Raw genomic sequence first — 13,680 nt, 5'->3', positions numbered from 1 at the left:
TCACAAAGGGCTGGTTAGGACGTGGGTGTGTTTTAACCAGTGTTTTCAGCTCCTTCTGGCTAATGACATCTAACAGTTCATCTCCCCCATTGTGTTTCAGCTGTAATAGGATCAAGGGAGCGCTCTCCACCTCTCCCACGTGAGAACTGGTTGATCTGCCTTCCTTGCTCAGCGTGCGCCTAAGTCCCGAGATGCTGATGTGAAGCTGAACCTGTTCTCTTGACTGAGAAATGTGATTTAATAAATGCAATTTAACTCTTATTTGAATAGTGCCCTAAAAAAAACCCTGAACGCTTCTATTAGTGTTAAGAATCCTCAGTGTTATTCTAGAATCAGGTGCTACTCTATGCGCGTAGCTCAGATTTGCAACATAACTGCTTGCAAATGGTGATTCTTCCATTTTCTTAGAGACATTTGCAGGTAATTTGTGGATACATATGTGTAGACCGTGCAGCATGCGAATCTGGAGGGGGGTTGATATTAATAATGCACAAGGAAGAGGTTGTGTGAAGGTGCTTCACGCAGTTGTTATTTTTATGCACAAGAATATTCCTGAGTGCTGCATGTGATTTTACTGAATACCAGACTATAGTCAAGCAGCTGATATCATCAAGGTATTTTTTAGCTGGTGTCTGCAGTTGAGTACAGCATTTCCAGAGGGATTTTCTGGGCCTGGTGTCCTTCAGAATGAATTCATTTATCTTTTTTCTCCTCCCAGGCCTGTGCTTCTGCACAGCTGCAGTTCTGCTCTTGGAAAACAACAGTTATGTCTCTCTTCCATTTGGGTTCTGCACCCAGGCCCAGAACCTAATCCTGGATGTCTCTCTAAATCCTGCTCTGTCCCACCATTAAAAAGCCCCAGAAGGGTGAAATCAAGCCTCTGTGGTAGTACACTAACAAAATATTGGAGTAGGTGGAAACTTTCTTGATGGGGTCACCTCTGAGAGTCCAGGTAAATGATTTGCAGCCTGTCTCTGGGTGGTGCAGAAGGGCCAAATCTCAGCAACCAAGAAGGAGATTGAGGTTTGACCTGTGAGCGGTGAAGGTTTTATGCAACTCCACTCAACCTTGGAGACATCTTTGCCTGAATGCCCCTGCGCAACCCTTATGGTGGCTTCCAGACCTTGTGCATCCTCACAGATGAAGGCACTTGTTCCCAGGTTGCTTCTAGGGAAGCTTGAGGCAGGTTGCTTGGGGCTTTTTTTTGCCCCCACTCCTTCAGTCCTTAATCACCACCTGCTCAGGTCTTGGAAATGAATTGTTGAGGCTGTCAGGACTGTAGGACACATAATAAAGTGCACGCACCTACATATATACATATATATGTGGGCTGGTTTACATTGTCATGCTTACAGCTTAATTAGGACATAATTCAGACACCTGGGCCTATGCCTAAACTGGAGGGTTTTCTTTATTCTTTCTAGGTTTTCTCATTTAGGTTTTAGTCAGATTCCCAAGTGAAAGAAACAAAAGGCTAATTGCTTTTGGGTTTTAATTACCACTGCAATACCTGGGCTTATTGTATGAATTGTGTCTTATAGGTGGCTAAAGGACACCACTAGCAAGTGACAGATTCTCAGCTGACAACAGCAGTGTTTAAACCAAAGTAATTCATTGCAGTGGGATCCAAAGGACAGCACACATATTAATTTGCTAAACTCCTAATTTTTTGTTGTAGAATGTAACTTCAAGACTTGGCTGACTTTTAAACATGATATAATTAAGCATGCCTGTATTTTTTTTTAAAGACAAAAGTAGAACCACTTTATAATCCAGAGTGTTAAGTCTCTTCAAAATTCCTTGAGTAGTTACATTTCTGCTTTAGTTTGGGGTGGCACAGCACACTCCTAATTTGTAATAAATGACTCTTCACACACAGTGACTCAATTACTACAGCTGTTGAGTTCATATCTAGCTGTTTTTAATGCCTTAACCCATATATGCTTCTGTATGCTTCTTACTTAGCCAGGTGGGTTATTCCACTGATTTTTAAGTATATAAAATGCAAGGCAAATCCTCATTCTCCATCCACTTATTAATCCTAAAAATACTTGACATCCTGCTTCTATCCATCCATATTTTCTTGTTCGTGGTGTCCTGATTGAACCATTGCAGGAGAAAAATTATTTTCTTAAAATATTCCTGAACTTTCTTTTTGACCAATCAGAAGCTTTAGATTTCTGGTTCTATTGGTGGCCAAAGGGAATGGGAGCGGACAGGTATTTTTGAGAAAGTCAGATGGTGTATTCCAAGTATACTTATTACAAATATCTCAGCTTGGGAGTAATGTTGAGTCTTCAGTATCTTTTCAGATAGTGAGCCTTGAAAACAAGTAAAGTAAGGAAGACCAGGAGCCTAAGCTGAAGGATTTTGAGGTTTGTACTTCAGATTGAGAAGAAACAAGAAGTGAGCTCAGAATTACATGAGCCATCAAATCCTGACAGCCCTGGGGTAGAAATGCAGTGTGGATTTGATGGGATTTCTGATGTTCCAAACATATAGGTAGAGGTTGGTGGAAGGACAAAGCATCTTTTGAGTTGAGACCCTCTTGGAGGTATCCTCATGGGTAAGCTAATCATCATTTTTCAAGGCTTTAAAGTTGATCTGTAGGGAATTCAGAAAAAAAGGGTCCTATGGATTTGAAGCATGGTGGTTGCTTTCAGCAGAAATCTAGAAGTCTTGCAAACCACTTTTTTTTTAGAAATTGCAGTATGTAGTACTAAAAATTAACCTATATGTCTCTTCAGAGATCTGGTGTGGAGAGCACGTGTCTGGGACAAGCTAAATGCTTCATCACCTGGTTTTATTTTGAGCCTGGCAATGAGTGTACACTTAGCCATGGTCAAATAACTGTTTGCTTGCTTTGTTGTGCAGCTCCATGATTTATGTCCAGTGACTTTGGCTCTTTGGAGCCCGTAGAAATCTCCCTTCTCTTCATTGCCTTTTCTGTGATTGTCCCAGAAAAGGATATAAACTTCTGGTTGTCCCAGTTTCTGGTTTCGGGCCAGAAGGCCCAGGCTTGACAGCAGCTTCTCTGCTGACTTGAGCAATGTATGTATTTAAGGACAGAAAAAAAGACCCTGGAGCCAGGGTGGTGACTTGTGTAGCCACCTCCATAGTACTGAGGCACCAATGGCCTCCCCGGTGGTGTCAGGTTGGCCTGGGCCTTGTGGGCACCATGGGCTTCTCAGCTGTACACAAGCCCCTACAATGATACCGTTGGTTCGGGGAGCCAGGGGGAGATAAATTATGATCACTTTTATATCATGTACGTGACCTGCTTGGTTCTGCCATGACAGGAAGTGTGAGGTAAATGGCAGCAGCGCCCTTGGTGTTCATAGAATATCAGGGATTGGAAGGGACTTCAAAAGCTCATCCAGTGCAATCCCCCCATGGAGCAGGAACACCCAGATGAGGTTATACAGGAAGGTGTCCAGGCGGGTTGGAATGTCTGCAGAGAAGGAGACTCCACAACCTCCCTGGGCAGCCTGGGCCAGGCTCTGCCACCCTCACCCCCAACAAGTTTCTTCTCATATTGAAGTGGAACCTCCTGTGTTCCAGTTTGCACCCATTGCCCCTTGTCCTGTCATTGGTTGTCACCGAGAAGAGTCTGGCTCCATCCTCCTGACATTCCCCCTTTCCATATTGATCCCCAGGATTGAGTCCCCCCTCAGTGTCCTCTTGTCCAGCTCCAGAGCCCCAGCTCCCTCAGCCTTTCCTCACACGGGAGATGGTCCACTCCCTTCAGCATCTTGGTGGCTGCGCTGGACTCTCTCCAGCAGTTCCCTGTCCTGCTGAAACTGAGGGGCCACAACTGGACACAAGATTCCAGGTGTGGTCTCCCCAGGGCAGAGTAGAGGGGCAGGAGAACCTCTCTGACCTACTGACCACCCCCCTTCTAATCGCTCCCAGGTACCATTGGCCTTCCTGGCCACAAGGGCCCAGTGCTGGCTCATGGTCACCCTGCTGTCCCCAGGTCCCCTTCCCCTACACTGCTCTCTAATAGGTCCTTCCCCAGCTTACACTGGAACCTGGGGTTGTTCCTGCCCAGATTCAAGACTCTGCACTTGCCCTTGTTCTATTTAATTAAATTTCTCCCCGCCCAGCTCTCCAGCCTGTCCAGGTCTCTGACGGCAGCACAGCTTCCAGTGTCAGCCGCTCCTCCCAGCTTGGTGTCATTGGCATACTTGCTGGTAGTGCTCTCTATTCCCGTGTTCATGGTCAAAGCCAAGGATGAGGCACAACAGCAGGCCAGGAACAGGGTGTGCTGTCACCAGGCTGTCCCTTTACCAAAATATGGGCACTGAACAGCCAGAAAGTGACACTGGTCATGATTAACCTCTGCCCAGCTGCAGTCAGGCCACCCTGTGCCTCATGAGTGCCTTGGGGGAAAACCCAGAGTCCCACAGGCCACCAGGGCCTTTCGTTTGACTTTTGCACTGGGTTGTGTTTTCACCTGGTGGGTTTTAGTAGAAAAAAGAAGACAGGCTTGTCTCTAAAATGTCTCTTTCCACCTCCTAGCTCCTTGCAGCTGTCCCTGAGAACCTCCCTCATTTCTCCCACCACCATGTCCCATCACCAAACCCAGTGTGGGATTGCAGAATTCACAAATTACTCTGTGATGATGTAATTAACACATTTGGGGGTTTATTCCTTTGGGAAAATGTCTCCTTTTATAACCTCAGTTGCTGGATTCTTTGTGACCAAGGGCAGTGTGAGAGCTGACCCGGTTTGTGTCGAGTGGATGAACTCTGAGACTAAAACATATGATGACCCTTGAAGAGTATTTGATGAGCAGGTATGACTGAGTGGGCTGTTGGAGCTGCGCACTAAACTGAGAAAGAAAACCACCAAAAATTACGTGACTGTGTTAGTGCTTCTCAATTAAATTGCATGAAAACAGAGCAGAATGTCAAGGTTTAAGGACAACATGAAACATCAAGTCTTTTTAATATATTAGGAAATAATACTGAAAAATTGTTTGAGTGTTTAACTCAAAGGTGGAGCTTGTTCTGAGGCAGAATTAGAACAAATTTTGAAACGTTTAAAGCTTCACTGAAACAAGTTTCTCAGCTTTCAGCAGAGCTTGAATGGAGCTAAAAGATCCTAAGTTTTATTTGACAAGACAAACCTGTTGCTAGTAACAGATGTAATACATTTATGGTGTTCTTATATTTGCAGGATATAGGCTGGTAGGAGCCAGTGAGATCTTTTGCTTGTACAACCACCTCAGTTGGCCTAGTAAAAATGAGATCTCAAAGCTTTGCTTATAGAACAGTAGGAATTTTTAACAAAAAGCAAACATTGCTGTACGGGAAAAAGTCTCCCCTAAAAACTGTTCAGTGAAATCATAACTTTCAGTTAAGAAAAGTCTTTGGGAAGGCTGGGACTTACTCAGCTACCACTCCAATTGGAGAGAAAAAGTGGTTTTGTAAAACTAATTTAGGCCATATGAACTCATAAAATACATTGGTATTTCCAAAATGGTGAGTTGCAAGGTTCTGTAACCCATAACTAGGTATTGCATCAGTTCAGTATGTTTGGATTGTGGTCTTTGAATGTGTTTTTTTTATTCATGGAATGGAAAGAAATTAGACTTTGAAGGCAGTTGATGGTATGACAAGTAGAGGTTCGGAGAGATCCCTGACACAGCCATCTGGATCTCGTGAGCTGACACAGATCAAACAACATACATTTGTAAGGCCAAATATTTAGAAACAAAAGATGTAGGAAGCGCTGATGGCCTGTGGGATGTTATAATTTAGATAAATCCTGGGAAGCAGTGAATTTGAAGAGCTTTTTGTGTTCTTGTAAATAAGCAGCTGAATGTGTCCTTCCTTTTGTTGTCCTGAGGCACGAAGGGGTTTGTGACACCTGAGATACTGATTTGAAGCGAATAGGTGATATTATTTCCACTGATGGAGCTGGGGAGATTCAGGCAATATTCAGTTTTGGTCTTTGCACTTTAAGGGAGGGCACAAATGCATTTAAAAGCTGTAGGTTTAGCAAACACCTACACAGATGTAGTAATCAGAGTGTTCAGGCTACCAAAATAAAGCTTTAGAGGGTGGTTTGGCTGTGGTATCTCAATGTCAGCACCTGCATCTGGTACTAAAGAGGTCTTTGCTCTAATAGACCCATCACTTCTCACCAAACTCTAGGAACAAAGTGCTCAGAAGATGAGCACTTGATTGGACTTAAGTGTGATAAATTCCAAAGGAAAAGAAGATGCTGACAGTGAGAGCAATTAACTGCTGGAACAGCCTCTTCATGAAAAGCGGTGGATCCGTCAGGACTGCTCGCCTCTTAGTTCACAACTAAACGGCTTTCTGAAAGGTTTGCTTCCCTTCAGAAGGTGGAACTCCTTAAATTGCCATACCTGGGGGTGAACCCTGTGATGGTTCTGGCCTTCTCCAGCCCCTGCTTGTGCTCATTTCACTGTAATCAGGCACAAACCTGTGCTTCTCTTCACACCTTTGGCACAGCTATTCCCTTTAAACTGGTAAGGATAATCTCATTAAAACTCTGTGATTAATACAAAATTATTTACCAGATCCTAGGTCTCCCACAATTCCTGAGTGAAAGATTCTCCCATTCCATTCCAGTTTAAAACTTAAAGGACACAAGTGGGCTGCGACCCTTGTTTGTCCCTCAAAGTGTGAACACCGAACACGCTGGGTTCCTTATCTGGATTTAAAACTTGGTCTCCAGCCAGGAGAAGATGATACATCAGCCATGGGAAGTTGTACCTTCCAATGCCACTTCTACACTCATTGTCCCTCAGCCTGGTGTACTGGCTTGGAGACAAGTGTTTTAAGTTCTTTTTATGAATCTGGAGGGTTTTCTGGCAATTGGGATGAATCCTGCTTAACGTAATAAAAGCAGATTGCTCTTTTTGAACTTAACCAACAGGTCTGTGCCTGGCAGCTGGAGCAGACTCGCCACAAGCTGGTGTAAGCAGCTCTCGGCTGTGACCAAATATGCAGCAACGCATGAAAGGTGGGCAGACTGAGGCATCTATATACAAGAACAACTTGTTAGTGCTTTGCCTACAATTCTTTCATTCCCATTTCCTCATCACTTGTTTTTTCCTTTATATTTATTTCCCTTTTCCTCTTCCTGCTTCTCTCTTCCATTATCTTCCGTTCTGTCTCACATATGTCAGCCTTTCTTGCCACAAGTCAAACCTATTAGGAGCTCCAGAGGGATTCTTGCCAATGTCCTCTCTTTGTGAACTCTCCGGCTTTTTTGTTGTTGTTGCTAATCTGCAGTGTTCCGCATTATATTGCCATTGATTTAATAGACCACCATGAATTTTACTACCTGTCAAACAACACCACAATTCTTTTGAATTCTATTGTGGCAGAGCTTGACACCCACCTCTGGATCACTTTACACTTTTCACCCTTGCTAGAGCGCACTTGACAATTAAGGATAGGATTATGTGTGATTGTGGGATGGCATTTTGTTACTGTTTTAATTTGGTATATGGGGATTGAATGAAATGGCAGTTGATGGATTCAATGACTCCCACCTACTTGGATCCGCAAATGTCATGTGGAACGTGGACACTAATACAGGGTGCTAGAAACCCAGACCAGTTTCCTTCTTCCCTCTTGCTGCCCTGGATATATAAGGTGGGAAACACACTCATCTTTATGGTCAGTTCATGGGCTGATCCTGAAAGTTTCCAAGCAGGATGCTGAGATTTCTCTCTTGCTGGGTTGGCCGCACGTGCCTGGAGACGTGTTCCCTATGGGCAGGTAAAAATTGTCATGTACTTTGAGAGCTGAGGTTGGCACTCACCAGTGTGCAGGATATTTCTTACGTGGAACAATGAGTGGATTACATCTGCATTAAAATAGAGAAAAGGCTGGTTAATTCAGGATGAATCAGCCCTTTGTATCCCATTTTAAAGAGCTCTTCCTGTCATCTTGCATAACCAGGATAAATTGTTTTTCAGATGACGGGAACAACAGATTGAGTCTGCATCGTTCTCGGGGCTGTACACATGCAGAAAAAGACTCCCAGCAACTTGTATGCACCCTGTGAATAGATTAAGATAGCAACAGGTTGCTTGGTGGAAAGTGTGGTCAAAGAATTGGATTACTTGCCCAAGGTCGCACAGCGAATATGTGTTAGGCCTGGGATCTGTTCTCCAGTGTCTTAAAGTTTTATTCCAAGCTTTTTCCTTAGTTTTTTTTTTTTTTTTTTTCCCTTGCTGAATGTGGTCCTTTCACAAATAAATGTTTTCCCTGCGGTCTGAAGCAGATGGTTTTGGACTGTGAGCACAGACAGTTATTTTGGTAACAGTGATTGGTTTTGGGAGTTGTAACAGCGTGGCTTTTCCTCTTACGCAGCTTTCTTTTTGCCAAGGGGGAGCCCCCGGTTGAGTTCAAGGTGTAGTGTCAATGTGTGAGGATCCTCGCCCTACTCCATCTCTGACTTAGGGCTTTGGGAGATGTTTGTTCCATCTCCTCTCTGCAGAGCGACACCCGCTACACAGAGATGTAATTGTTGACCCGGAAAAGAGCTGCTGGCCCCTGGGCATGAGTGGAGAGCTGTCTTGAGGCCACCAAGAGCCAATGGTCAAGCCTTCCAAGCTCAAGCCAACCTACTCTTGCTTTGGTTTGAGAGAGCAGGTTCAGCCCCTGTGACAAGTAATGATCCATATAGATTAAAGAGGAGAGACCTTATGCTTCTAGATGTACTTGGCCTTGCAGTAGAGAAGGTGTACTATCCTTTCAGTAAGGGTTGTTATTATTCCCTTTCAGGAAGCTAGCAGGATGGTACAGACATCTTATAGAATCACAGAAGGGTTTGGGTTGAAGGGACCTTCCCAGTTATGTGTTAAGTTCGTTTTGGAGATCCCATTCAGACAGAATAATTAGGTGGCAACACAATTTACTGCCTGCAGCTCTCTAAAGCTCGGGAAGCGTGCTTTCAGCCCTCAGCTGGTATTTAATCAATGCATCGTAACTTTTATTAAGCCTAAATGCAGTAGTTCTGAGATCTAAAGTGTGCCTGGAAACTCGAGCCATTTTTGTTGGATTTACATACTGCAGCATCATGCAAACTGGGGGAATGGGATAACAAGGAGCCTGGATGACAGTCCTGTCCCTGGGGATGCTTCAGAGATGTTTGTCCTGCCGTGAGACCTCCGATACATCAGATATTGGGACAGTGGGTTGTGGGTTGGAGCCTTTGAAGCCCCAGCTGCTCTTACAGGTTACGACAGGGCAGGTGAGTGCAAGATCTGTGTGTGACGGTGGCTTCAGCTGCATTTCCAGGAGCACTTCTGGCTCCTTGTGGAGATGTTTTCTGCAGCACAGGTCCGTAGATGGGGAAAAATGCTCACACCCTCCCTAGGATGTGAATTCCTGCCTCTGGAATGCTGTAATGGTACACTGGGTATCCTCTGACACCTTTCTGGGGATGTTTTGGCACCTCCTTTGCTCTCCCCAATACTGGTCCAGTCTTCCCGGTGCTTTTATAACAGGATTTCTTCCTTAAGACGGGCAGGCAGTCCCTGCAACCAGCAAGAAATTCCAGTGGCATCGGGGTGCCAGACACCCAGAAGAGGTAGTTGCAACCGTGCTTGGCCAATTTGTGCCCATACCACACCGATTTCTGCATTGGCCAAAGTTCTGTGAGCAGCGTTAGAGCTGCCTGCCACAAGGCGGAATGATGGGATGTTCCCATTTCCAGTTGTGATGGATTGGGAAGAGAGTAGGAGTGAAATTTCACCCTGGTTTCTGAGATCTATGAGAAAACTCCCAGGCCAGCCTGTTGACACTGTGTTGGATTTGACGCTCCAAAACTTTGCCAAATGTCGGAGACTGGCTTAAAATGCTAAAGACAGTATTTAAAACCCATGGAAATTCTAAAACAAGGTTGTTATTAAAGTGGAATTAAGGACAAAAGAGTTGCTAATATCTTCAAGAAAAGGGAGAATAAGAACATTTGGACTTTAAATAGGATTAGAATATTAGCTGAAATCTAGAAATAAGGTTTATCTGGAAAGCATTGTATCTAAGAAGGTTTCAATTAACATATGAGATACTAGCTCATAACGCGTTTTCTTGTGCCGAGGTTGTCCCTGTGTGTGCAACGCAGGTTGTTGCCACCGATCAGCTTGGAACTTGTTCTCAACCGTTGGCATGTGTGACGAGGTACTTGCAAAATGTGCTTTGCCCCATCTCCCCAATATTGGAACATTTTTTGGGGAATATAACTTGTCTGAAGTCCCGTCCCCACTGTCATCAGCTGCCAATCCTATAGTGGGTGTCAGTGAGTCAGGAGTTGTCCATTAGTATAAATAATAATCATGGAAACTGCAAGAGCGAGGGTTTTAAACCAACATAAATGACTTTTGGAGTGTGAATCCTCATGTTTCGAGGGAAAAAACACTTTCTGAATATTAGGGGTTGTGAGGATGTTGCCCTCCGGGTAAACGTGGTTTTTTATGGGAAGCTAACCTGCTGAACGTCTTTGGTTTGATGTTGTCCTTTCTTTCCTTCACAGTGATACGGGTTGATGGTTCTAGAGCTGGAACCAAAAAAATATTCCGAGAAAGAAGAGGTTTTGCCAAAACTGATTTTCCTTTATATTGATGAAAAATGGTGTGTGCAGGGCCATCCTCTTGGGCTGGTGTCACTGCACCGAGCTGTGGCTGGAGGCGCGGAGGGCGGAAAAGACGTTGAAGAAAGCACAAAAGGTGAAGAAAATGACTCACCGAAAGTTTGAAACAAATGAAATAAATATTCCTCCAAATCCAGGTGAGGATAGAAAACTTTCAAAAGGACAAATGCTCTGTTTTGGGCAGTGAATTGCTAACCATTGTTAAACTTCATTATTGCCTGCTTGGTTTCTAAACTGTGGGTGTGGAAGGCTTAGTGAAACTTTTTTTTTCCCTCTGAAATTATAACCATTTTAAAACGCTGGTTTTCCTGCTTTTGTGAATTAGTTATGAACGTTTTTGCAGTTTGTTGGTTTTTATTTTAACGCTTATGTAATAAAATTAGGAACTTTAGCAGGATAATGTTGCCTTCTAAGCTTGCGTAGGGGCTGATTGCCTGACACCCAGCTCTGGTCCTTGGGCGTAATTGTGTTTATAAGGCACAGTGGTGTTTATAATTATATACACACAGCGGTGCGTATATAATTGTGTTTATAAGGCTGTTGGTCCCATAATACTGTCATGGGCAAGAGAAGGGGACATCCCTTGTGAGGGCACATCCGCAACACTGCACAGTTCAACAGATGCTGACAGGCAAAGCTCCATGAGGTTGTTGTGAGGACTAATGAGGAGAGAATGAAGGTGCTGGGACAGGGAGCAGAGAACTGGGAGAATTTTAATCTTTGAAGATATTTATCATGTGATATTTTCTTCTTTGAGGTTTTGGAGGTGGTTAGAGCTGCAGTATGTCTTCATTGATTTACATGATTGTGTGCACTTGCCTGCAGGTCGCTGAGTGTTAGGACAAGCAGAGACTTGGTTAAAACTTGGACTAAACCCATTGAACTCAATGGAGTTAACTCCCAGTTTGGTGCTCCACACTGTGAATCTGGAGGCACCTGCCAATTGAAAAAGCTGTGAAAAGCCAGATGGAAAAAGAGCCTTTAAGAAGGAGAACACTTGACACATGCAGATTGTAGCAAAGTTTTGGTGGGTCTGTTGAAATTTGTGTCTGATATATCCTTTGTGTTCATCGCAGGTGACATCAAGATGCAGGAGACTTGCTTGCTGATGATCGCAGAGGACCAAAGCATCTTGTAAAACCAAGAAATAGTTCTCCCAATGCCTGGGGGTGTCTGGAGATGGAAGGAGAGCAGAGCAGCCCTGAGGCTCATCTGAAATGCTGGTGAAGGCAGAAGATCCAGACCTGGAGGCCGACAACAGGCGATGTGAGGCCACGTCTGGCTCTTCTCGTCGGTTGGAAGCCTTTCCTGGTGAATATCACTGGCAAATGCTCTTATCATTAAATATATTCATTAGCACATGGCTGGTTCTGAAACTAAGCTATAATTATTGGTGGAGCTGGCAGTGCTGCCTGTAATTAAGGTTGCCAGACATTTCCCATTAAAAGATTCTGTTTTCCAATGCTGTGTCCTTGCCAACATGTAGCTGTTCAGGCTGAAATTTTCAGTTGCAGGCCGTTGGCTTGAGTTGGTCTTTGTGTATATGAATACATGTGTGTGTGAGAAAGCAGGAGTAAAATATAGCTTAACCAGCTCCAAGAGTGCGATATGGTGAAAAGGCCTTGTGTTGTAGTTATTTAAGAGCAAAAAATTCTGACAACTGCATTCTTGAGAAGGTCTGACGCTTTCATGTTTTTTTATTTTCGTAGGGACTTGAAATTTGGCTTTTTGACAGGGCTTCTTTTTCTCCTTCAGACTCCCCATCCTGGTGTTGGCCAAGTCAGATGGGTCTGTACATCTGTCAGCTTTAGCACAAGAGGTTTGCCCCGAAGATTGTCTGGAGCTTGCGCAGCCCAGGGTTTCCTCCTTCCCAGCACAAGTTAGCAGCCTGATATGTGCTTTGGCTCTGGAATAATGAGAATACAGCTTGGATTTCCTGTACCCTACGTGTTTCTCCAGCCGGCTCACAAAATAGGAAGGAAATAGCACATGCGCTGATTTTATGGGGTTAAGATTTTTCTACCACCTGAGATCAGAAGTGGGTTGATGCTTCCTGAGAGCAGGAACTCCTTTCAGAAACCACCATGACAAGCAGCATTTTTACCCCAGCTCCAAAGCTTCCAGTTAGAGCTTGGGAAATCCTTTTCTTTCCCAAAGCGCATCAAGTCATGTCAAATTTGCTGACTTGTTTTGCTTGTAATGTCAAAAATTATTTCCAGCTAGAATACTTTGTTTAGGTGTTTGGTTTATTTTTGTTTAGCTCTGCAAACAAAACCACCTCGCTGGAAAGAATTGGTTTTGTACTCAGTGCAAGGCTGTGCGGGCAGAGGCCCGAGGGGCCACATTTTACACAGCTAAAACTCAGAGTATTGAAGAGCTGCCGATGGAAGGATCACTGTTGAATGTGCTGGGTGAGGTGAGGATCCTCTGGAAAAAACAAATCGGATCCAAGTCAGGAGCATCAGGGTTATGAAGAGGGGAGACGAAATCAAGTTTTATGAGCACCTCTAATTCTTCAGAGCATTGATTTGTCTAATCTTCATGTTGTTTATGTGTGTGATCCTACCTACGCTGCTGTCTGTATGGACGTTTACACCGGTAGGTAGTTGCAGGATGTTTGGAAATTTCCTGATGGAATGGTGGAGTGTGGGGAAAACCGTCGATGGATATAGGTGTAGCTCTTTTGACTTCAGCTAATTACTCTGATTTATATTAACTTCAGATCTGTCTTGTTTTTTCTCTACATAGTATGCTCTAAAAAGCAATTTGAAGAGACAGTGATTTTTTTTTTTTGCTTTTCCTTATTATCGGAACCATTGTCTTTCTTTGACAAACTGGAATTATCAGTAAATATAATATTGGAAATACATTTCAAGTAGCACTATTTAAAGTTCCTGTCCCTAGTTCCCATCTGAGATTTCAGAGAGAAGTTAATGGATTAAAATATTGGTGTATGTTTGATTACAATAGGTTGCCCATTCCAGACACAGTACTGTTAGGGAAATAAAAATGACAAGTTTTGTACAAGGCAGTCTCTGC

At 43.8% G+C, this 13,680-nt stretch overlaps 1 protein-coding gene across 3 annotated transcripts in view; it reads left to right on the top strand.

Annotated features, from left to right (window-relative positions):
• Positions 1–13,680, top strand: part of LOC309441288 (uncharacterized protein) — a 28,394-nt gene continuing 14,714 nt past the window's right edge. For 2 of the 3 annotated variants that reach the window (XM_082055924.1, XM_082055922.1), the window contains exons 1-3: positions 1–232; positions 10,525–10,778; positions 11,718–11,952. The gene's annotated coding sequence lies outside the window, so the exon portion shown is untranslated. Of the gene's footprint in view, positions 233–10,524; positions 10,779–11,717; positions 11,953–13,151; positions 13,240–13,680 lie in introns of those variants that run through there. The other variant, XM_082055923.1, reaches the window with a different exon arrangement.

The sequence above is a fragment of the Streptopelia decaocto genome, assembly GCF_964273445.1.
Source record: "Streptopelia decaocto genome assembly, chromosome: 6".
Taxonomy (NCBI): Eukaryota; Metazoa; Chordata; class Aves; order Columbiformes; family Columbidae; genus Streptopelia; species Streptopelia decaocto.
The sequence above is the reverse complement of the archived record's forward strand: the minus strand, read 5'-3'. Positions and strand labels throughout refer to the sequence as shown.